This window comes from Sphaeramia orbicularis, chromosome 19, assembly GCF_902148855.1.
Source record: "Sphaeramia orbicularis chromosome 19, fSphaOr1.1, whole genome shotgun sequence".
Taxonomy (NCBI): domain Eukaryota; kingdom Metazoa; phylum Chordata; class Actinopteri; order Kurtiformes; family Apogonidae; genus Sphaeramia; species Sphaeramia orbicularis.
The window spans coordinates 3,446,820-3,472,453 of record NC_043975.1 but is presented as its reverse complement, the minus strand read 5'-3'; the positions used below and the strand labels follow the sequence as shown (position 1 = coordinate 3,472,453).

Here is a 25,634-nt window from a genome sequence, read left to right as displayed (position 1 = left end):
CCTTCATGTTCAGTATTATTGCGTTACTGCATTGTTTTTTGTTTGGTTTTTGTTTGTTTCAGATGTGCCATGTGCTTCAGTACCTGTGCGACTGTCAGGTGCGACATCGCATCGAGGCGGTCGTGGCCTTCTCCGACGACTTCGTGGCCTGTCTCCAAGACAACCAGCGTTTCCGCTACAACGAGGTGATGTTGGCGCTCAACATGTCTGCAGCGCTGACCGCCAAGAAGACCAAAGAGTTCAGATCTCCTCCACAGGAACAGGTGAGAACAGCAACCGCACTATAGAATAGGACAGAGTAGAAGAGGGGAATACATGAGGTTTTCTTCAGTTCTGTTGGAGTTTTTAAGGATCACATGTGTTTTCGCTGCAGATCAACATGCTGCTAAACTTTAAAGATGAGAAGCAGGAGTGTCCCTGTCCCGACTACATCCGAGAACAGCTGATGGACTTCCACGAAGACCTGATGAGACACTGCGGTAATCGACCTATAAGAACAAGTCGACAGGCGCCTCACTGGCATCCAGCATTTAGAATAGAGTAGAGTAGGGTAGGATTGGGATAGACAATTATAGAATAGAGCAGAAAAGAAAAGAATACAGTAGAATAGAATAGAAAAGAATAGTATAAAAAAGAATAGAGTAGAATAGAAAATAATAGAATAGAGTAGAATGTAATAGAAAATAATAGAACAGAGTAGAAAGAAAAGAATAGTATTGAAAAGAATTGAACAGATAGAGAAGAAAAGAGCAGAATAGAGTAGAACAGAATAAAGTACAATATAATAGAGTAGAATAGAATAGAAAAGAATAGAATAGAGTAGAATAGCATAGAACGGAATCGAATGGAATAGAAAAGAATACAATAGAATAGAATAGGCTTTATTTTCATTGCAGTTTCAGTTTCTATGTTCAATTTTAGTTCTAAAATTGGTTCATTAAACATGGTTTTGGTGAAAAACCGTACAAAAATCGAACTTTTTACTACGCAGATTTCATGTTTTGTGAGTGTGTTTAGGTTCAGTGTGTTAATAAAGCACATCAAATGAAAAAAATATCTGTACAGTCATACAGGTGAGGTTGTGCTGAAAAAATATACAAAACAAGGCAAAGTAAATGAGAATATTAAGGCAAAATCAAAAGTATTTTTTCAAAAAAAATGGTCGAAATACTGTCAGACTCCTAAGGGTTAAACTTCTTTTTATTGGGTTTTTATGGGTGTTTGGTTTCATATAAGGTGTCACTGTGTTTCATCATCATCTAACTGCAAAACAAATTTAGCTACAGGTATGAATAAAGTAAACTGAACCTGAACAGGGACCACGTCAAACATACCATAATATTTAAATCCCATGTGTTCATACAGTGGTGTGATGTTCTGTATGTGCTAATGGAAAGTGCTGTGTGGTGGTGTGTGTGCCGTGTCAGGTATAGAGTTGGATGAAGACAGATCCTTAGAGGGAGACAGTGAAACCATCAGAGGTCGACTCATGTCTCTGGTGGAGAAGGTGGCGTATCTGAAGAAGAAGATGGCCAACCTGCCCAACGAGAAGAAGGACCGGATGCCCAGTGAGTGATCACACACACGGACATGAAGAATTATGTAGGAAAACAGATTCAAGAGCTGTAGAGCTTTAAACATCTATATTCATGTTTGCGCATTGTTATAAACTATATGGACAAAAGTATGGACACGTTGGATTCAGGTGTTTTTTTTTTCTAACAGGGGTCTGGAATACAAAATAATGACTAATGTCAGAATATAGTTGTATATTATGGGATCAATTTTTTTTCTGGGTTAGTTTGGTTTAAAGGGCTCTATTTATCTAACCCCATTTGTATTAGTCTGTGGTTCATTTCTTTGTGTATTTGGACCTTAATAGTTCATACAATTTGAATTGAACCCTCCAGCTGCTGCAAACTATCTTTAGATTCATTGGGCCAAAATCCAGTGGATTTCCACAACCTGTTTTAATTCCCTCTTAATTTGTTATGTTTTATAACTAGTTACATCACGACATTTGCACATATAAGGTCCAGACTTCAGACGAACATTTCTGAGTATGACATAATTGTTTGTCAGCAGCAGCGGTTGTAGTCCATACTGAAAATGTACCATAAACTTATTTTTAAAAAAAAATGTTTATAAACTATACTGACATAAATATTGGGACACATCATGTCTACAGCTGTAAGATGTCTAGTTCATGAGGATTTCAGATTAAAACATCAATATTTCTTTCAAGTTTAACGGTAGATTTTTCTTCCTCAGTGAGATGTGAGGAAAGTAGAGGGTTAGATGTGACAGAAAATTATCATTTACAGTCAGAGCAGGAAAAATATTTTACAAATTTAGAGGAAGAACATTTAAAATCATAGTCATGGATTAAAAAAAAAAAACGAAAAAAAAAAAACAACAAAATAAATGTTGAGTGACTTTGTAAAAACCATCTCTGAGGCATTTTGGAAACAAAGATAACAATTTAAGCTGAACTAACCAATGCAATGATATTTATCTCAATATAAAACTATATTATGTCATTGTTGTTTTGTATCCCAGACCCCTGTTAGAAAAGAAACACCTGAATTCAACGTGTCCACATACTTTTGTCCATATCGTGGATGTGGGGTTTCCAGGAGGTCTTATGGTCTATATGGTATACACAATCTCTATGTGCAGGAGTTCCAGGATGTCACGGTCCAGTTGTTCTTCTTTCTTTCAGGTACGTTACAGCAGCTGATCTCTGATACGATGGTGCGCTGGGCTCAGGAGTCCGTCATCGAGGACCCGGATCTGGTCCGGGCCATGTTCGTGCTCCTGCACCGGCAGTACGACGGCATCGGAGGACAGGTGGGTTCACAGCGTTGCATGAACTGTTCAAATCAAACCTCAGGTACAGATCAGCAGGACGGTACAGGATGGTGTCTCCTGTGTGTGTCGTCTGTCCAGGTCCGGGCTCTTCCAAAACCTACACCATCAACTCAGTTTCCATCGAGGACACCATCAACCTGCTGGCGGCTCTGGGGCAGATCCGGTCTCTGCTCAGCGTCCGGATGGGGAGGGAGGAGGAGAAACTGATGATCCGACGGCCTGGGGTGAGGAAACCAAGCGACCATCAGATCCTCCTGGAGGGTTCTATAACAGACGCGTCAAACTCATTTACATAATATGTACAACACAATAATAATCCAGTCCAACTTTATTTGTAAAGCACTTTAGAACAACCACAGTGGACCAAAGTGCTGTACAGAAGAATAAATAAAACCTAATAAAAGAATAAATACAAGAATAGACTAAAAAACATAAAAAGCTATATAATTTAAAAATAAACAAAAAATAAGAACAATAAACCGAGAACAAAGTCATTATTTAACGAGAATAAAGTCGTAGTTTAAAAAAACTCATTATTTAACAAGAATAAAGTCACACTTAATGACTTTGTTCTCGAAATATTATGACTTTATTCTTGTTGAATGAGTTTTTTTTAACTGTGACGTTGTTCTCATTAAATAATGACTTTGTTCTCGAAAATATAACAACTTTGTTCTCGTAGTGACAAGCTTTTTTTTTTTCTTATGTGGCCATAATACTCCGTCATACAGCACAGTAGTGTGTAGCCTATTCATTTCTGATATTTAAATGTTTGGATTTCTTGACCGCTTTTTTATTTCACTACCATTTCATTTCTGTACAACGGTTTAAATAAACGTGGCATTCACATAAAAATAAGACAATAAACCAATGCCAAATAAAACAACAGAATAGATTAATACCTTCAAACATCTCACATGGTTTCAAAAGCCAAGGAGAAAAGATGGGTTTTAAGAAGGGATTTAAAACAGACAAGGAGGTTCTGTCTGATATGGAGATAAGGATATGGATAATAACAGAAATGATGACAACTCCAAATCATTGTGTTTATTTTAGTACGAAAACATAACTGTATAGGATGAAATTATTAACATTTTCAAACTATCCTTTCATAAAAAATGAGAATAACATGAACAACCATGTAGAACTTGAAATTTCTTCAGAAAAATAAGTGAAATTTTACAATATTATGCCTCAGCTTATATTTACATTTGAATTATAGAACACAGCAGATCTACAGATGCACAAAACATTCACATTTTGTTGTTTTTTAATGTTATTCATGGTTTTATTATTCTCATTTTTTGTGTACAGCACTTTGGCCAACCGTGATGTTGCTTTAGAAATAAAGTTGAATTGGATTTTAGTTTAAACTCAACACAGAGTTTAGAATTGTCGCTGTCTTTTTTATAGGTTATTATGTTATTATTTAACTGGATCCCCTTTAGATCATATTTGTATGTATGTGGAATTTGAACTAAAATGATTTTAACATCCTTGGTTGTTAATATCTTCAGTGTCATTTCTTTTATTCATAAATTCATCCCACTGGCCAGACTGGACCCTTTGGTGGCCAGTTTTGGCCCACGGGCCGTATGTTTGACACCTGTGTTCTATAGCCTCATGTAAACTGTTCTTTACAGCGACATCATGAACAACAAGGTGTTCTACCAGCATCGAACCTGATGCGAGCTCTGGGGATGCATGAGACCGTCATGGAGGTGATGGTCAACGTCCTCAGCGGAGGAGACTCCAAGGTACGAGCTGGTTGTCATGGTTACCAGCACTAATATACTGGGTGCAAGGGAGCTTTTCTAGAACACCCGGAAAGCTGCTGTTCAGAAAAAAATAGTGTTTTAGTATAATGTGTTTAAGTCGCCTTCCTGCATTTTTGTACATTTTTCTCAGTTAAAAAACAGAGATTATATTAGATTAGATACAACTTCACTGATCCCTCAGGAAATTAAGGTTCCAAAAGCGGCAAAAAAGAGAATGTAAACATATAAGAAATATTACAAGAAAAATAGTAATAACACTCATTCCAAGGAGCTGTCCAGTTCTGAAATCACTGATAAAACCCAGGTTACTGAGGAGCTGTCCGGTGCTGAAATCACTAATAAGGCCCAGGTTACCCAGGAGCTGTCTGGTTCTGAACCCACTGATAAAGCCCAGGTTACCCAGGAGTTGGCCGGTTCTGAACCCATTGATTGAGGCCCTGGTGACCGAGGAGCTGTCCGGTGCTGAAATCACTGATAAGGCCCAGGTTACCCAGGAGCTGTCCGGTGCTGAAATCTTTGCTAAGGCCCAGGTTACTGTGGAGCTGTCTGGTTCTGAACCCACTGAAAAGGCTCAGGATACGAAAGAGCTGTCCAGTACTGAAATCACAGGTAAGGCCCAGGTTACAGGGGAGCTGTCTGGTTCTGAAATCACTGATAAGGTCCAGGTTACTGAGGAACTGTCCAGTTCTGAATCCAGGGTGCTGTGGCTCAGTATGTTGTTAAACCCTGGGGAAATGATTGTGTATTACAGTTGCTCCATGCAAGTAAACTAAAGTAACAGAACAGAATAGAATAATATGAAAAAATGTATTACAAAATATATAAAATATTATACATATGATAGTTAAAGGAAATGTCGATAAATAAGAGTCAAAATACAGCTTTTAAAATATGTACAAAATGCAGCTTGTGTCCATGAATGTATAGCTGAAGTAGACGGTGAAATGAAGTGTGTACTCTGTGTTTTACAGGAAATCACCTTTCCTAAAATGGTGGCCAACTGCTGTCGTTTCCTGTGCTACTTCTGTCGGATCAGCCGTCAGAACCAGAAGGCCATGTTCGACCATCTGAGCTACCTGCTGGAGAACAGCAGCGTGGGCCTGGGTGAGTCCATTCACTCACTGTGTTCTGGTAGATCTGTGGATCATAGAACAGATCTGTGGCTCATATAACAGATCTGCGGATCATAGAACAGATCTGTGGCTCATATAACAGATCTGAGGATCATAGAACAGATCTGTGGCTCATATAACAGATCTGTGGATCATAGAACAGATCTGTGGCTCATATAACAGATCTGCGGATCATAGAACAGATCTGCTCTGTGGTTTTCATAGACTCCTCCGCTCTCCTCTCCTGGTTCCTCCTTGGGTCTTATTTCTTCTCATATCTTCTCTTTGTTTCTTCTCCTTTTTCTCTTCTCATTTTTCGTTTCTTCTTGTTCCTCATGTTTTCTTTTTCTCCTCCCATTTCTCTTCTCTCTTTTTCTACTCATTTATTCTCATTTTCTTAATTTTTCTCATGATTCTCCTGTTTCTCTTCTCATTGGTTCTGCTCATTTCTCCTCCTTCCTTGCTGTTTCTCCTCTTTTCTTTCTTCTTGTTCTCTGCTCATTTTCTTCTCTCCCCCTTTCTTCTCCTTTCTCCTTTTTCACCTCACTCTCTCATCTCATTTCTCCTCTCCATGTTTCTCCTGGTTTCTCCTCCCTCAGCGTCTCCGTCCATGCGAGGTTCTACTCCACTCGACGTCGCTGCAGCGTCAGTTATGGATAATAACGAGTTGGCGTTGGCTTTGAGGGAACCAGATCTGGAGAAGGTGAAATAATATAATTTTTTAAAAAACACCAATAACACAGACACAAGAGAAGAAATGATAAAATACACCAAAATATAGTTTTAATAACAAAAACAACTTCAGCGATTTATTCTGCTCTCAGAGTTTAACAAAAGTCTGTGAGATTCACCTAAAAACATACATATAAAAACCATCAATTATAGGTTCGAAAAGTCTAATCAACAACGTTCCTTAAAAGCATCTCAAAGCAGAGCCTTAATTCAGTCGATTAGACGAAAACATCTACATACATATCTATCCTTTTCAAATAAATAGATTTCAAACATGAAAACTTCTAACAACATATAATGACTGCATTCACATATTCTTAAATGAGTGGGAGGATGTAAATTTATTTCATCCCACTCTGTCGCCACATGACAGTCAATTATGTAGCTTCTATCAGTAAAAAGTTGCATGAATTTTCATTTTTCACAATAACACACACCACACACACATATATGCATACGCACGTATACAGACATACAGTAAATACATAATTACGTTTTTGAAGTTTGCACAAAATGAATCAAAACAAAATAAATTCTGCTCAGTTTATTTTGAGTATGCACCAAAACAAACAAACAAGTGGCTCCAGGCTCAACAAACCCCACCCCTCACACATATTGTAGCTTATTTTGGCATCAATCCAGCTGATGGCATCATAGACATAGACAGCATAGACAAATTTTGCCCATTATAAGTAAATGGGGAAAAAAAAAGATTTAAAAAATGTGAACTTTGACTTACTTTTCCCCAAATATAACCACATCTATTCTGGGTCAGTGGTAATCTATAACCCAATTTGGTATGAATTCAATTAATATTTTTGCTCCTAAAGTGTTAACAAAGAACAAACCAAACCAAAAGCAACACCCCTTGCCTCCCCGTCGGAGGGCGGGGTAATAATCTGACCTTAGTGCCCAGAAATATTATTATTTTATTATTAACTTTTATTTAACTAGGTAAAAGATTTGTTGAGATCATAAATCTCTGTTGCAGTTTGTCCTGGCCAAGACAGCAGCAGCAGAAGTTTCAGAAAATAGAGATTTCCTCCATATATTCACAATAAAAACGTACATAAAACATACAGTAAAACTGATGAATAAAACGCTAAACTAAAAACGTACATAAAAAACACCATCAGTTAATTAAAAGGTATTTAAAGTCTAATTAACATGTTCTATAAACATCTCAAAGTCAAAATCTGATTCAATCAATTAGTAAAAACATCCACATTTATCCTTTTCTCAAATAAAACATTAAACTTCCATTCCACATAAACTGATTTTATATAATGATAATGTAATAAAAGTGAAAGACCCCCTGACTGAACCCTGGTCCGGCTCAGGTGGTCCAGTACCTGGCTGGATGTGGACTCCAGAGCTGCCTGATGCTGGTGCGTAAAGGATACCCGGATATCGGCTGGAACCCGGTGGAGGGCGAGCGCTACCTGGACTTTCTGCGTTTTGCCGTCTTCTGCAACGGTGACGACTTTGAGTAAACTCATACACACGAGGCCCAGGGTTTGATGAACCTGTGAGGTGACGTTTTGGTTTTGTCGTCTCTTCAGGTGAAAGCGTGGAGGAGAACGCCAACGTGGTGGTGAGGCTGCTGATTCGACGGCCCGAGTGCTTCGGCCCCGCCCTCCGAGGCGAAGGCGGTGACGGGCTGCTGGCGGCCATGGAAGAGGCCATTAGGATTTCCCAGGACCCGTCCAGAGATGGCCCCTCCCCCACGTCTGAGAGCAGCAAGACCCTGTAAGACCCCCGTCACATGACCAAAAACCACAACAGAGCAGGACCCTGTAAAAACACAATTTAAGTAAAAAGGAAAGGAAACAGGTCGAAGATTAGTGTAAGATGTCCAACTTTAACCTCCTGAGACCCAGGAAAAGTAAAAGTTTGGGCTTTTTTACATTAAATAATTGTCTTGATTGGAAATGACATGATGCAACAGTTTGTACAGATATATTCTTTTAATTTTTATGGATTTTTTTTTTTTTCGGTGGACAGTGTTTATTTTTTTTTTTTTCTTTTTTTTTTTTTGGTAAAGCTGAGGTCAAATATGCATTTCTGAGTCTCTGGAGGTTAAGATAATGAGAAATGAAGTTTAGAAAATACACAAAAATAATCCAGGAGGAAAAAATACACAAACAATGTATAAAGTAGTTTCCAGTTGTACCCAATCAGCCATTACTCTTACAAATTAAATGTTTTTGGGGTTTTCCAAGTGTCTTATCATCGTTGACAAAAATCATTAAATGAATAAAAATCATTAAATGAACTTATTATTCCACAACTAAACTAAACATCTGACAGAAAACTGACCATGACGAGGAAGATTAAGTGTAAGAATTCATCTAGTTTAATGGAATCTCTTATTTTTATTTTAAAAACAAGTTCACACATTAGTAAAAAAATAATAAATAACTAAATAAATAATAATAATAATAATAATAAAAATAATAATATACTTACCCAAACAGTTAAATATGAAGAAATGCGCTATAACTGTACAGAAGTTTATACTGTGCTCTTATGTGTGTAGTTTATAGTTTTTATGTATAGAGTAACTTTTTTTCTTGTTGTAATTATTTTTATTGTATCTTGTATTTATAATTATAACCAGAGAGAACATCTACCAAAAGAATTCCTTGCATTAATTTACATACTTGTCAAATAAAGATGATTGTGATTCTGATAAATTAATTTATAATGTAATAATTAAGAAATGTTAATTTATGTACAAGCAGAATAAACTGAATCTTAATTAAATTGGGTTTTTAAGGGATAAAAATCTTTTGAGGCTGTATGTTATTATGGGATAGAACGCCTCAGTGTGTCATGTGTTTTGTGTATTTGTGTTTGTAGCAGTGACATAATGGAGGACGAGGAGGACGACACCATCCACATGGGAAACGCCATCATGACCTTCTACGCCGCCCTCATTGACCTGCTGGGTCGATGCGCTCCAGAGATGCATGTGAGTGACGACACGCCGACACGAAAACAACACAACCACTGTGTCCTGTGGAGTTTAAGCCTCTGGTTTACTTTAATACTGTATTCATCCCAGTTACAGTTAATCCAATCACATATAGTAAAAAGTAGCAGGAAAGAAATTATTAATACAACAAAAACTACAAAAATATGCAAAGAGATACATATATATAAAGCTCTAAATAAACATATTAAAACACTCACCAATCGCAACAGCATTTTATATACTAGAGCAGTGTTTTCCAACCTTTTTGAGCAATGGCACATATTTTACATATGAAAAATCACAAGGCACACCACCAAATAAAAATGTCACAGAAAGTATATTTATGGAAATACAATGCATATATAGTCTCAATTTACTTCCTCAGTGTGAAACCTGGGGCTGTTTAGTTGAACACGAAGCTGATATTCTCACAGGAATTAAAGAAAGACACACATGAATCTTCCTCAACAGCTCTGAGTCTCTGTCTTTTTTTTTGGGAGGGGGGGCATCGGGGGTGCACGTGCGACATTGTTGAGGGTGTTTGGAACAAGAAAGCTGAGACGGATCACCGGATTCAGGTCTGTCGTATAATAACATGGGAGGCATATCTCCCACTCCCCACCCGATACCAGCGTTAGTGGGTAACCCACTGATCTGCGCATCACTAGTGAGGGGACCTTGGGGATGATGATGATGATAACGATGATGATAATAATGATACTAATGATGATATAATAATATAATAATAATATGAGGGGGCTTTACCAACAGAACACCACATGGTTCACTTTCACTTTCATTTTGCAAAGGGAAACAGGAGACTTGTTGTAGAGTGGATCATTGGTGCGTGTAGTCGTATGTATCTATATTACGATGCTCACTTACACCAATCAGGTGAAATTGAATAATCTTACACGGCACTCTGATGATTTCTCAGGGCCACAGCACAGTGGTTGGGAAACACTGTACTAGACCAAATATTATCAATATGTTAATATGAATATACATAAATAAGTGTGGAAAAATGTTATTGTGTTATTAAAATTATGTGTTTATAATGTGAAATTAAACATCTTGTAAATGTCCTCTGTCATATTCCTTTATGTATCAGCTGATCCATGCGGGTAAAGGTGAAGCGATCCGGATCAGGGCCATTCTGAGGTCTCTGATCCCCATCGAGGACCTGGTGGGGGTCATCAGCATCCCCTTCTCCATGCCCAGCCTGGGAAAAGGTAGGAACCCCACGTGGACTCTGATCAGAACCCCTAGAGTCCACTGGATCCTCCATCTGCAGGACTTCATATTGAAATAGCAGTGGTCCAGAACCAGAGCCTTGAGGAATTAAAAAATGTATACAATTGATGGAAAAAAACTTTGTTATTTACAATTTATTTTCATTTAATATTTTCGATCGGAAGTATAGTATGATGATAGGCAGGCCAAACCATTTAATTGACTATTGTTTATGGCTGATACATGAAGTCAAAACACCAAAAAGTATTACATTAGATTAGCTGATACCTGCGGAAACCCTGAATCCAGTGTTTTCCTTTGTATTTTTTGTATTTCTGTTTGTATTTGTATTCTGAGTGTTTCTTGTCGTCAGATGGGATGGTGGTGGAGCCGGACATGTCGGCCGGGTTCTGCCCAGACCACAAAGCGGCCATGGTCCTGTTTCTGGACCGGGTCTACGGCATCGAGGACCAGAACTTCCTGCTCCACCTGCTGGAGGTCGGCTTCCTCCCGGACCTGAGAGCCGCCGCCTCGTTGGACACCGTGAGTCCGCTTCAGATCGGATTAAACCTCAGACAAGGATTACAGTAATCCAGTTTTTATCTGTGAGACTTTCAGCGTCTTATGAAGTCAAAAACTAAGAGATGCTTTCCTCCTAAAATAATCCCCTAAACAGCTGCTGTGACTGCAGCGTTTTTAGGTCCATTATCACACTTTAACAGAAACGAAGCTGAATAAAACTAACTGTCATTTGTGGTCACGTAAGGGAGATTAGTTATTTTACTGACAGTTCAGATTTGTTCCCAGTGATTTTATCGAGTGTATTTAGTGAATTTAATGCTGAAAAAATAAAATTAAGTTACTTTTAAACCTTAAAGACCTGAAACTATTTTTGCTGCAACTTCTAATTTGGGTACAGTTTGCATCTGTGTAACCCCCTACTGCATAAGTTTATTTACAAGTACAGAAAAAAAATACTAAAATAAAAAAAATAACTATGATGTAAATTAGTGACATTAGACATAATAGGAAAAATTGTCATAATAGTAATTAAACAAATTTTCCTATCTCAGGTTTGTACATTATTGTACTGATGCTGCTATTGATCAGTTATTCCAGTCAATAATCCAAACATGACAAAATCCAAAAATCTATAGAACGTTATGAAATTAATAACACTGTTACAGAAACAGCGTGAACAGAAAATTACAGTAAATCACACAGAATAAAAAATGACACAAAAATAACATAAAATGATACAAATGACAAGAAAATCCTGAGAATTAAAAAACGATATAAATATGACAAGAAATGGCACGCACATGACAGGAAATTACACAAAAATGTCCATGAACAATATAAAAATGACAGAAATGGCACCCAAATGACAAGAAATTACTCAAAAATGACAAGAAATGCCACAAAAATTACATAAATGACACAGAATAGCAAGAAATGATACGAATTGACACAAAAATTACACTAAAATGAAAAGAAATGGCACAAAATGACAAGAAATGACAAAAATGGCAAGAAACGTAAAAAATTACACTAATATATCAAACAACATAAAAATGACAAGATATGGCACAAATATAACACAAAAATGACATAAAATGACACAAAATGTTAAAGGGTTAAAGGTGAACTAGTCCAGTGTAGTTCAGATGTAAAACCTGGTCCTGGTCCTGGACTTAAAAGCATAGACTTTAACTGTATTTAAGAGTCTATAAATGCTCATGGTTTTACTGCCTGATGTTGTGTCTCCGTCCTGGTCTCCATCCTGGTCTCCATCGGTCTCCGTCCTGGTCTCAGGTGGTCCTCAGTGCCACCGACATGGCCCTGGCCCTCAACAGGTACCTGTGCACCGCCGTGTTGCCTTTATTGACCAAATGCGCCCCCTGTTTGCGGGGACGGAGCCGTTCGCGTCTCATCGACTCCCTCCTCCACACCGTGTACCGGCTGTCCAAAGGCTGCTGCCTGACCAAAGCCCAGAGGGACGCCATCGAAGAGTGTCTGCTCGCCGTCTGCGGGTGAGTCCAGGCGTCGCCCCGCCCCCTCCGCCCGCCACCTGTTTCTGCTGAGCGTTGAGCGTGTGCTTAACTCTGCATGTCGTCTGATCATGTCCAGTAAACTGAGGCCTTCGATGATGCAGCATCTGTTGAGGAGGCTGGTGTTTGACGTCCCTCTGCTCAACGAACACACCAAGATGCCTCTAAAGGTGAGAAAGACACAGAAATACATAAAAAATACATAAATAAAGGTGAGAAAGACCCAGAAATACATAAAAAACTAAAATAAAGGTGAGAATACACAGAAATACATGAAAAAACTAAAATAAAGGTGAGAAAGACACTGAAATACATGAAAAAACTAAACTAAAGGTGAGAAAGACGCAGAAACATAAAAAACATAAATAAAGGTGAGAAATACACAGAAATACATAAAAAAAAACTGAAATTAAGGTGAGAAATACACAGAAATACAAAAAAAAACTGAAATTAAGGTGAGAAATACACAGAAATACATAAAAATAAATAAATAAAGGTGAGAAATACACAGAAATACATAAAAAAACTGAAATTAAGGTGAGAAACACAGAAATACATAAAAATAAATAAATAAAGGTGAGAAATACACAGAAATGCATAAAAAAATAAAATAAAGGTGAGACATACACAGAAATACATCAAAAAAATAAAGGTGAGAAATACACAGAAATACATTAAAAAAAATAATTAAAAAATGTGAGAAATACACCCGTTATATCTGACCCTGACCATTTAGAAGGCAATTATTTATATATCTGTTGCATTCCTTCTAGTAAAAAACAACATGAATATGTGTTAATCCATATGATCACTAATGAAATGTAGTTTTGGAATATTTTTGTCACCTCATTAAACATTTTCCAAGTGAATATATGGTAATATATATGTAAACTATAGGAATGTCCTTTGCGACACAAAATGACAAGAAATGACAGAATTACACAAAAATGACAAGAAATTATGCAAAAATGGCAAAAAAAAAAAAAAAGCCACCTAAATGACCCGAAATGACACAAAAATGACACGAAATGACAAAATGACAAGAAATGACAGAAAAATGGCAAATAAGGACCCAAAATGACCCGAAATGACACAAAATGTAACAAGAAGACGAAAAAAATGACAAGAAATGACACTAAAATGGCAGAAAATGACATGAATGACACGAATAAGAAATGACACAAAATGTCTAGTAAAAAAAAAAAAATGAACACGTTAATACATATGGTCACTAATGAATGTGGTTTGGAACATGTTTGTATGTTTTGTATTTGATAAAACCACAAAGGATCCAGGCTTGAACCTTGTGGAACTCCTTTAAGGACTTTGCAGTAAGTTAGACTGGGAACCCTCTGTGTGAACTGGTTACTGGTGTTTTCCTGTCAGTGATCCAACTAAAATACTGGGTTTAAAATTAATCTGGTTCCGGTCGACAGATAAAAAATCAACCTGCTTTTCGTGGAGTAAGTCCATGTTGTGTGTTCCAGCTGCTGACCAATCACTACGAGCGCTGTTGGAAGTATTACTGCCTGGCCGGAGGCTGGGGAAACTTCGGAGCGGCGTCGGACGAGGAGCTGCACCTGTCCAGGAAACTGTTCTGGGGGATTTTCGACGCCCTGTCTCGAAAGGTGAGAGTTTATATCGACTGAAACATGAAACTGTTTGGATTAAAGTCTGCGTGTGTTGGATGTGACTGTGTCGTCTGGTCCCAGCGGTACGACCAGGAGCTGTTCAAACTGGCATTACCCTGCCTCAGCGCTGTGGCCGGAGCGCTGCCTCCAGACTACATGGAGTCCAACTACATGGCCATGATGGAGAAGCAGTCGTCCATGGACTCCGAGGGAAACTTCACCCCTCAGCCAGCAGACACCACCAAGTACATGAGCACACTGGTTCTGCAGACACCACCCAGTACATGAACACACTGGTTCTACAGACACCACCCAGTACATGAACACACTGGTTCTACAGACACCACCCAGTACATGAGCACACTGGTTCTGCAGACACCACCCAGTACATGAGCACACTGGTTCTGCAGACACCACCCAGTACATGAGCACACTGGTTCTGCAGACACCACCCAGTACATGAACACACTGGTTCTGCAGACACACCCAGTACATGAGCACACTGGTTCTGCAGACACCACCCAGTACATGAGCACACTGGTTCTGCAGACACCACCAAGTACATGAACACACTGGTTCTGCAGACACCACCCAGTACATGAACACACTGGTTCTAAGACACCACCAGTACATGAACACACTGGTTCTGCAGACACCACCCAGTACATGAACACACTGGTTCTGCAGACACCACCCAGTACATGAACACACTGGTTCTGCAGACACCACCCAGTACATGAGCACACTGGTTCTACAGACACCACCCAGTACATGAACACTGGTTCTGCAGACACCACCCAGTACATGACACACTGGTTCTGCAGACACCACCCAGTACATGAACACACTGGTTCTGCAGACACCACCCAGTACATGAACACACTGGTTCTGCAGACACCACCCAGTACATGAACACACTGGTTCTGCAGACACCACCCAGTACATGAGCACACTGGTTCTGCAGACACACCCAGTACATGAGCACACTGGTTCTGCAGACACCACCCAGTACATGAGCACACTGGTTCTGCAGACACCACCCAGTACATGAACACTGGTTCTGCTTCTGCACATGGTTCCGAAGTCACACAGATCTGGATTTACTGGACCTCCACTTGTAGGAGGAGAATGTACACAAGTACTGGGATATTTAGATGAATTTAACCAATGAAAAACACTGAAAGAACCGTGTTCACTGGAAAATTAGATTAGATTAGATTAGACTAGACTAGACTAGACTAGACTAGATTATATTGGATTAGATTAGATTAGATTAGATTAGATTAGATTAGATTAGACTAGATTAGATTAGATTAGACTAGACGGGATTGGATTAGACTAGATTGGATTGGATTAGATTGGATTGGATTAGATTAGATTAGACTAGACTGGATTGGATTAGACTAGATTGGATTGGATTGGATTGGATTAGACTAGACTATATTGGATTGGATTAGACTAGATTAGATTGGATTGGATTAGACTACATTAGATTAGACTATATTATATTTATTAGATTTGATTCTATTACATTGTATTGGATTAGATTAGATTAGATTGGACTGGATTAGAGTAGATTAAATTAGACTAGATTTGATTATATTGGATTGGATTAAATTAGATTAGACTAGATTTAATTAGATTACATTCGATCAGATTGGATTAGATTAGATTGGATTAATTTAGATTTGAGTAATTTAGATTAGAATAAATTACAATAAATTAGAATATATTAGATTAGACTCGATTAGACTAGATTAATTTAGACTAGATTAGATACGACTACATTAGACTAGATTAATTTAGACTAGATTAGATACGACTACGTTAGACTAGATTAATTTAGACTAGATTCAATTAGATTAGAATAAATTAGAAGCTATTAGATTTGTCTAGATTAAATTAGATTAGAATAGATTACACTTGATTATTAGAATGGATTAGATCAGATTAGTATAAATTAGATTATATTACATTAGACTAGATTAGATTGGATAGATTTGATTAGATTTGATTAGGATAGATTACATTAGATTACATTAAATCTGATTGATCCCACACGGAAATTGACTGATCAAAGCAGCAACAGCATAAAGTGCTAGAAAAAAATGTGCAGGTATAAAGATATTACAAACACAAACAATGTAAACACAACAACAGTAGTAAGTAATAAAAACTCTATTGACTATTTACATATTTATATAGGAGTAGAAGTACAGTATGTCAGACAGTACAGATGAGACACAGGTCATGAATGTTGACTTCAGCAAAGTCATGTAAAAGTAGAGGAGAGACATAATTTGGGAAAAGACACAAGAAAAGATAACATGTAAAAATATTCATGTGATGTGGACTAAAACATAAAATATAACCAGATTTGAATGATATACTGGATAAAAGTGACATTAAAAGTGATGTTCAGTGACTGTTTTGTAGGGAAGCACATTGTGTTCAAAGGGGAAAAAATAAACCTCATTATCCCATAATTTTGAGTAACATTTCTTATAATTAGTGGATTTTTTTTATCAATTGTGAGACATATCTATGGTGATCAGTTAGAACCATGGGACAGAGCTCCCCCTACTGGTCTTAACTGGTCCTACAGATACATGACAGATACCTGAACCAGAAAAAACAGAAATAAAAGCAGATTAAATGTGACGAAACCATATTCAGACTGTCTTTACTTTACTTATAATTACATGAGATACAGTAGCTCTTAATTAGTCAGACCTCATAAATATGACACCTTTTCACATAATTATTAGGGATTAAAATATTTTTCTTTAGTGAATGCAAATTTAAAAAAAAAGATATAAAGATCTATGATGATTCTGATATATTTGTTTATTAAATATGAGGAAATGATTGAGAACTGCTGGTCTGTAGAGTGTAATTTATCATTTATGCCAGAGTTTTACTGAATATCTGGAGGTATTGTCTTAAATCCAGGCATCATATCTTTGTGTTTTCCTTCTGTCTGTATCAGTGTGACTGTTCCTGAGAAACTGGACTATTTCATAACCAGATATGCAGAGCACAACCATGAGAAATGGTGTATAGAAAAGGTAAGATTCAACAGGAGTCTGACACTGAGGTGTTCCATCTACAAACACCTGCATCGACTCAACATTTTATAAATACATGTATGTTTGCTTTGTGTATTTTCCAGTTCTCTAATGGTTGGTCATACGGAGACCAGATCTGTGAAATCTCCAAGAGCCATCCTTTACTGAAACCGTACAAAAGTCTGTCAGAGAAGGTACTTTCATCGTCTTTTTATTCCCAAATTTTTCATTTCATTTAATTTTATTTATTCATTCCAATCTAAATGATTGGAAAGGAGCAGGATGAAGAAAACTTATAATACCTGCCCCTTTCTTCAAACATCTGCTTACATCAGATACGTTGCCATCACAGCTATTACAGTAAAAAATGATCGTCAATGCAAACAAAAAATCCAAAATCCATAAGTTAAATTATTCCATTACATGCTTTTATAAAGCTTCTCTATTCTCTCCTCATACAACCTCTTAAACTGAAAAATATTTGTACAGCTCTTCTCTTTTATTGCCAAAGAATTCCACATTCTGACACCTACAACAGAATACGCATTTGCTTCACATTAGTCTGAACCCTTTGCTGTTTAAAATTAAACCTCCTTCTATTTTTTTCATCTTTTCATCCTGTGATATTAAAACAAATAATCTGCAAATTTCTAGGCAATTCTATTTTTATTAACATATCCATTATTTATTATTATTATTATTATTATTATTATTATTATTATTATATTATTATATATTATATTATTCCATTATTACTACCTCAAATCAAAAGGAAGTGAAATGCTGTATTAAATTAAATTAAAACTCAAAACAGCAGACTATCTTTGACCTATTTTACACTGTAAATAAAACATTTAGCCATTATTTGATCTTTTACCTCATGTAAGTTATTTATTTATTTATTTTCAAAATAAACCTATAATTCCATCTGTATTCTTGCAACAAATAAATGGACTTCAAGACTTGTCTGTTGAGTTTTGGAAGTTTTCATAGCAGCCTGTAATATTGAAAATAATCACCCCATTGTACCACATTATTATCATATTATTACCACATTAATGTCACTATATTATCTGTAGAATATTACACTATGGACCAGATCCACAAGGACTGTATCAACGTGCAAATGAAATAAATACATAACAAGTGGTTCCAGTCCCAACAAGCCCGCCCCTCACACATATTGCAGCTTTTTTTGTCATCGATCCAGCTGATGTCATCATGTCTATGCGTGTGCTGATGTCAGTATTTTGATGGACTTGTTTCAGGATAAGGAGGCGTACTGTTGGTCTGTCAAAGAGTCTCTGAAGACCATGTTGTCCTGGGCTGGAGCATAGACCGGATCCGAGAGGGAGACCCCGCCAGCCTCCACAACAAGTCCAGAAGGATTTCCCAGGCCAGTCAGGTACGTAAAGGACAGGATGTGTTCCAGAAAAGTTCCACCTGTTCAGCCCTACAGAATTCAATTAAAAGTGGAACTCCTTCTTCTACAGCTGTCGTTTGAAGGAGGTCCAACTTTCACCCCCAGGCCCATTGATATGAGCAACGTTACGCTGTCCAGAGACATGCAGGTGGGTACTGAAAACACAACATTCAAGGGTCCATACAGGTCCTTGAATGCCTTGAAAATGCTTGAATTTCAACACTGGAAAAAATCTAAATCTTACCAAGTTTATTTTTGTCATTTCTAGTCCAAATATCTCATCACACTTAACATAAGGCATTATCACCTAAAGAGGAACTTTTCAGTGAGATATCAGAACTGATTTTTAGACAATAGATCTGGAAAATCTTATTTCAAGAAATCTTACGAAGATCATTTTCACTTGTTCCATTGGCAGATTTTTTTGCTTCAATTAAGCAAAAAAATCTTGAATCACGAAAACCTGTCCTGACCTGAGATGCTGATTTGTGCAGCTGATTTCCATTTAATTTCCTGAGGTGGTTATTTTAGCACAATTTAACATTTTAAATTTAACGCTACTTTTAGGTGTGCTACATAAACGATGATTAAAAACTTGGAATATTGTGCTGTAAAGTTCAGTTTTTTTATGAAGCAAAACATTTTATCAGACGCAAGAGATTGGGAAGTGAACTGATGCACCCTGACACACATTTTTTAAACATAAATTAAAAAGTCAATAAATATATACTATGATACTAACATGTAGGAGACAGGAAGTATGACTCATGAATGTCTGTGTTAAATTGTTTGTCCAGTCCATGGCTGAGCTGCTTGCGGAGAATTATCATAACATCTGGGCCAGAAAAAAGAAAATGGAGCTGGAATCTAAAGGTAAAATCACCACATCTGCATGAAAAGAAAAGGTTAATTCAACAGGCTGTCAAATATTACAAGCTAATGATGTGGTTTCATACGTTAATAACAAAAGCAAGTTTATTTAATTAATAAAAGTCTTTGGAAATTGAAAATGAACTGAGATCCATACTAGGATTATGATGCTAAGCCCTGTTTAGAAGTTGTTGTTAGGTTGTTGTAGTATATTGAAAACCTGTTCTGTTTACTAAAACCATTCAGAGTCGATGCCCACTGTGTCTTATCTGTGTTCCAGGTGGAGGAAACCATTCTCTGCTGGTTCCATACGACACTCTGACCGCCAAAGAGAATTCCAAAGACCGAGAAAAAGCACAAGACATCCTCAAATTCCTGCAGATCAACGGTTACACTGTGTCCAGGTAGGACAACACAGGGTTTAGGCACTTTATGGAAGGAAATTAATGTTATATGTTCTTTTTCAACCTTTATCTATTACATATTTTTGATACAAAACTTTCAACACTAGAGCTACTTATAACAGATGGCTACTATTTCATCTTGGAGAGGTCGTTTTTTAGTTTTGCTGCTCTCCAGATAGATAGATGGATAGATATGAAGAACTAAAAAACAGTAGCAGAAAAAATTATTAGACCATCAAAGTCATCAAAACAATGGTTATGCAATCAAGTACTAACTCCTGTGTGTATCATGTGACTAAAACAGACAGAAAAGAAAACATGGAATGTCTAAAAGCACTGTTTTTGTCAGTACAATGACAGATATGATGTAAGAACTGAAGTGATTTTGGTTATTATCAAGAAAAAACGGAAAATGGATAGATATCAGCTCTGAAATTAAACTACTATGTGCTATTTTTGTTGTTATCATTATATTTGTCCAAACAAATGTAGCTTTAGTTGGACCAGGCATTAAAGTAAACAAGAAATTGAAGAAAACAAGGGTGGTCTAATAGTTTTTCCCACTACTGTATATTTATATTTGGTCGTGGTCAATAACTGAAGTTATTTTCTCAATCAGGCAGAGGACTGATTATTATTATTTTATGTTTTTAATTCTGCTTCCTTGAATTTTCTTTTCTATATTATGTTGTGCAAGGAAGTCAATTATTAGCAATCAGGAAGCTAGTACCATTTCCATATTTGAAATAAAAAAACAAAAAAATAAAAATAATGATCCCTGACGAACCCCCATAAAACTGCATGTTTTTTTTTTTAGAAAATCCACTTGAAAAAAGCAGGGAATATTTTAGAGGATCTTTCATTCTACTCATAACATCAGTCTGGGATTTTGAAAGAAGATGCTAAAATGTGAGAGAACTGCGATGATACCCTTTACGAAGTGGTGTAATGATTGTACATGTCTGTGTTTTTTTTTTTTTTCCAGAGGTGTGAAATCGCAGGAGTTGGACACTCCAGCCATAGAGAAACGGTTTGCCTACACCTTCCTCCAGCAGCTCATCACATACGTGGACCAGGCCCACCAGCATGATGGAGTTTGGTAAAGACCAGAAAACAGTGAACGTCCAACAGTTCAACTAGTGTCCAGCATCTGAAACCCTCACCAGACCAGTCCATGAACATCTACGGACACTAACACAGTCATAAGCCGCTCATATTACACTGATTTTTAGGAACTGACAGATTTATTATCCAGTCTAGACAAACCTTCTCAACCAGTCCTCTGTAGTATCTTTTCACTTCCATAAAACAATATAAATACTATAAAAATGCTAAAAATCACCTTTTACTTCAACTTCAGTGCCAAAACTTTATGTGACCTCCCTGTCTTTTATTTTTTTTCACATGAAGATGTGGGAACGAGACCAAAAGGAGAGAAGATTCCCCATGAACAGCAGATCAAGTTCTTTGGAAAGGTCAGAATCACCTTATTTAGTTATTTAGTTCAACTATGGAAAACGATGATATTCCCAGAAGTCTGAATGTTTTTCCAGATAATAAACTCAATATATTACATGAGTGAAGTTATCCTATTCCAACAGAGAAGTTAGATCATGAAAAGTGTAGTCGTTAAACTGCAAAAATGTAGTTTATCTGCCCTAATATTACAAGAATAAAGTTATTGTATTACAAGAATAAAGTCCTTGTATTATGAGAATAAACTCCAAGCAAAGTCCTACTATTACAAGAGTAAAGTAATAATTTTAGCTGTATGACAGATCTGTTAAATTTGTACGGATTTTTCGTGTTCGTTGATTGGAAGCTCCAAAGACGAGTTCAGGATGCACTTGGTCTCAGTTTAAGAATTTATTCGGATCACATATGAAATATAAAAGCCAGCGCTGGTCTCTCTGGACAAGAGCTCCCACAGGAACTAGAGTCAAAAAGCCCCAAATTCCAGGTGTGGTGGGCAGTTATCTTCTTGGGTGTCTCCACCCCAAACAAATGGGTTGGACTTCGCAACGTCATCTCACTCCGTCTTCTGATTGGGCCTCACCTATTGACGTGACTTGCCAGCTGTCAGTCCACGTCTTGTTACTGGGATGTGCTACGTGAAGTGTCATGACTGTTGTTTTACTAGGGCATTCTGGGTAAAAACCTCTCATCCAGGAGGCCGATCACTCAGCCAATTTATTTCAATTACGCAGGGAATTGGTCAGTGATCCCGGACGAGCCCCCATAAAACTTGCATCCTTTAGAAAAACTGCTCTAAATCTTTAAAAAGGAGTTAGTATTTTAGTGACTCTTTTATCGCAGCTGTAGTATTTGTTGGTTTGGTCTTTGGTAGAACATCAACAGTCTGTAATGATATGTTTTTACCTCAGTGGTCTTGCCGTTGGTGGATCAGTACTTTAAAAACCACCGGCTGTACTTCCTGTCCACAGCCATCCACCCAATCAGCAGTGGTGGCCACGCCTCCAACAAAGAGAAGGAGATGGTGACCAGGTGAGGTTGACTTCATTTTTGGATATTTTTTACATTTTCCAGTAGGTTCAGTTCATGATGTACCCCAGTTTTGTATATTAGATGGTCTGGGCTCTGTCTATTTAAAGGATCTGTGTCTCTCAGCCTCTCTCTGATTTCACCTGGGTTTCACTTATTTGATTTCCTTCCTCTCCTCCACTTCTTCTCTTCTTTAATTTCCTCGTTTCAGTCTTTTCTGCAAACTTGGAGTTCTTGTCAGACATAGGATATCGTTATTTGGTAAGGACAGTTTGATTCTTCCACTGTTTGTCGTGAAAAGGACGATGGTTTCAGCAGCATGAGAGGGTTCAGCCTGGGGTTTTCCAGAATTCGCCACATTTTTAGATGGAAAATATGGACCGGAGTCGACAAAACCTGTTCCATTTCGTAGCTCCTTCTATGTCGCAGCTTCTCGTGACTACATTTAGTTTCATTTTCTCTCTGTAAGTGCGTTTCCATTCAAATGTCCTGCAAATTTTTACAACATTTTCAGAAAATCTGTAAATGAACATGATCATATGGGTGTGTTTTCATCCACTACAGTCAGTTTGGTTCATCATCATGGTTTCCTGGAGTGACGTACGACTTTAGCTGAGGTTAACCCTTTAAAGGACTCCCATTATAACAGGCCTACATTTCTTTATGTTGTTTTTACAATAAAAGTGTCAGAAAATGTCTTTTTTGCCAATTCTTGATTTGATTTAGTGATTTATTCCGAACATGCAAAGAAATTTAACATATATGAAAACAAGTAAAACATAATAATACGAAAATCATCAATCAAGAACAGCACAGTAGTTTCATTTACATGCCTGGAAAGGGGTGGGAAGAAGTGCAACTCATTTAATCCCACCCCTTCTCCATAAAATATTAATAATATATCTATCTCCCTCTTCCTTTTACATTACTCTTTATTTATGTATTTATTTATTTATTTTCACACACACACACCAATACATCTGTATACACATACATACATTTATACATACACATATAATCGTAGGATTCTTTTGTACTTTTTCAGGAAGAACCTAACTTTCAATATCTGGCCATTGATTATCATTATTATATGTAAAATTCTTTAAAAAGTGTGTTGATTTTTTTTTTAATGTAAAAAAATAATAAATTATGAAAAATAACTGTAAATGTTCATAATGAAACTTTGAAATTATAGAAATAAACTAAGCTTTTTTGCATGTTTTCAAACATTTTAGTTTTTCTAGATCATTCTGTCCATCATGTTCTTCTTATTTTTAGCTCTTTCTAGTAATTTTTATCCTGTTTGGTAATCTGTGTTGACTTTCTGTCTAGTTGTAGACAGAGCCCCAATGAACTAAACAAACATAGAAACAAAATACAGATAAAAACAGTGGAAAAAAGGTGAAAAAAGAGCGAAACTCGACAAAAACTCAGCAAAGCACACTAGTAGAACACTCCAAAACAGCACTGTCACTGTTATACTGTGTACACAGAGTTCCTACAGGGTCTGAAAAAGTCTTGAATTTACAAATCTGCATTTAATACCATAAAAAAGTCCTTAAATTTGATATGGTAAGTCTTCAGTTATGTTGCCATAAACTTGTTTGTTGTGTTGTGTTTAAATGTGTCCAAGCTGTAAGAACAGTAACGTTAGTCGACTCAGCTCCACCTGTTCCAACACGACAATTTATACTGAAATCAGGAACCAGTTAGTGCTAACTGTGCAGCCCCTGATGGTAAATGACTTGGAACGGTGGGAATCAAGGTGTTGGAGTAAATCCTCTTCAGAAATTCAAGGACTCACCAATTTCTAACACAAAGTTCTAAGTAGTCTTAAAAAAGTCTTATCAAGTCTTGAATTTAACTTGTAGAAACCTGTAGGAACCCTGTAGACAATTATTACAAGAATTCACAGCTAAAATACAGCTAAAAGTCACAAAAATCTTCCATCTCTCTCTCACTGACTGCACTCTGCTGCTCTAAGCTCCACCCACTTCCACCTCTCCCCCAGCCAGTGCAGACCTGTACCCTAATGTGTCACAGACTATCAGAAAGAACCTAATGTCACATAAAACATGACGTTTGAATTCTGTCATTAGCATAAACAGTCATTTGAATAACGGTGGATGAAAAAATGTGACACAATCGTCTTAAAAGGGTTAAAGTATTGAGTCATAAATGTACTGACGGAAACTGAGGGAAAGGATGAAGATGAGGGGTTCAGTCCCATTCAAGTGTGTGTGTGTGTGTGTGTGTGTGTGTGTGTGTGTGTGTGGTGTGTGCATGGATGCATGACTTTGTCGATGTTTGCTGTGAAACTTGTGTTCATGACTGTCAAAGTTAAAAGATGTTCCCCCTCTGAACACAAACCGTCCTGGTATCAACAACGATGACAGACCTGAACATTCTATTCAGCTGTCCTAGAACATCTTTTCCCTTTGAATATGACGCTGCTGTTCTCTGTGTGGTTCTTGTGGTTCTTCTCACTGTTGTTCTGTATTGTTTAGTGTGTTTTTATTTATCTCTGACAGTAGACACCAGGGCTTTTCTGGTAATATTCTAATTTTATGTGATTTCTAGGTAACAACGCAACGTCTATAGTCAACTGTCTGCAGATTCTGGGCCAAAGTCTGGACGCCAGGTCAGAAAAACATGCATCATCATCATCATCATCATTTTTTAGTCCAACGGCATGGGTCTGATGGACTATTGGTATCAGTTGTTCCATCTGTTGTCCGTCTGTAAACAATTTTTCAAGAATCTTCTTCTCCGTAACCATCAGTCACAATAATGTGATATTTGTTGTGGAACATCTTTAGGGTAAGGTATGTCAAGTTTGTTCACAGAATTGGGAAATATTGATTTTTGATTTTTTTTATGAATTTTTGAAATTTAAAAAAAATCCCCATTGGTTTATAATAGGACAAATGTCAAAGTGCTATAACTTGAAAACCATTGAAGATATTGATATATTTACTATTG

The 25,634-nt window shown here is 37.1% G+C and overlaps 1 pseudogene; it reads left to right on the top strand.

Annotated features, from left to right (window-relative positions):
* LOC115410430 (ryanodine receptor 2-like) overlaps window positions 1-25,634 on the top strand; it is a 244,401-nt pseudogene that overhangs the window by 146,148 nt on the left and 72,619 nt on the right.